The sequence below is a fragment of the Abrus precatorius genome, unplaced genomic scaffold (assembly GCF_003935025.1).
Source record: "Abrus precatorius isolate BTA unplaced genomic scaffold, Abrus_2018 Scaffold6, whole genome shotgun sequence".
Taxonomy (NCBI): Eukaryota; Viridiplantae; Streptophyta; class Magnoliopsida; order Fabales; family Fabaceae; genus Abrus; species Abrus precatorius.
In genome coordinates this window covers 1,774,633-1,775,767 of record NW_020874406.1, presented here as the reverse complement: position 1 = coordinate 1,775,767, position 1,135 = coordinate 1,774,633, and the positions used below count along the sequence as shown (strand labels likewise).

General features: G+C 40.2%; 1 non-coding gene across 1 annotated transcript; it reads right to left on the bottom strand.

Moving 5' to 3' along the window:
* Positions 1 to 761: 761 nt before the first annotated feature.
* LOC113870545 lies at positions 762 to 866 on the bottom strand. Its single transcript, XR_003505567.1, has one exon. It is a non-coding gene; the product is annotated as a small nucleolar RNA R71 (small nucleolar RNA).
* Between the last annotated feature and the right edge of the window lie 269 nt (positions 867 to 1,135).

Genomic DNA, 1,135 nt, shown 5'->3' with positions numbered 1-1,135 from the left:
TACATCATTTCCTTCATTCAAGTGTTGCAATTTTTCAATTACTCACTTTCAATTTTCTGCACTCATTTTGTTGCATTATACTCTGTTTTTCTGCACTTTTGCTGCATAATTCTACAGAATTCCGCAGAGAGATTTCAAATTGTTCTTGTTATTTTATTTACTCAATTTGCTTTCAAATTAGTTAGTTTATATCTAGTGCATGACCCGATCAAACCCTGGGGATTTGTACCATTAGACCAGGAGATTGATAGGACGTTTCATAAGAACATTAGGACACATAAGGATCACTCTGATCACTCTGAACCATCATCATCTCCTATTGCATCTTTGCAATCAGTGACACCAATTTCTGTTTACTCTTCTACATTTTCACTTGACTCTAGTTTTGGAGCAATGACAGGTGATGAGAGGACTCTTAAGGAGCTAGCTGCACCGGATGTCACATACCAAACATTGTGCATCCAATATCCAGATGTGGACGCCCTTTTTGTTTTGAAAACTGGATTAATTCACCTTCTACCTAAATTCCATGGTTTTGCAGGTGAAGACCCTCACAAACACTTGAAGGAGTTTCACATTGTATGTTCCACCATGAGACCTCAAGGTGTTCCAGAGGAGCATGTCAAATTGAAGGCATTTCCATTCTCTCTTATGGATTTGGCTAAAGACTGGTTGTATTATCTTCCACCTAGCTCTATTACAAGTTGGGACACCCTCAAGAGTTGTTCCTGGAAAAATTTTTCCCTGCCTCGAGCTGCCTCAATAAGAAAGGAAATATGTGGTATTAGGCAGCTGGAAAGGAAAAGTTTGTATGAATATTGGGAGCATTTCAAGAGACTTTGTGCTAGCTGCCCCCATCATCAGATAAGTGACCAGCTCCTAATCCAATACTTCTATAAGGGGTTACACCCAATGGATAGGAGCATGATCGACGCAGCTAGTGGGGGAGCCCTAGTTGACAAGACTCCCGCTGCCGCTAGAAACCTCATTGAAAATATGGCAGTTAACTCTCAACAGTTTGCTACAAGGCAAAATTCTCTCATGTCCAGGAGTGTCAATGAAATTCAAACTTCAGATTCACACAAACTGGAGCATAAGCTAGATGAGTTGGCTTCTATGGTAAAACAATTGGCAT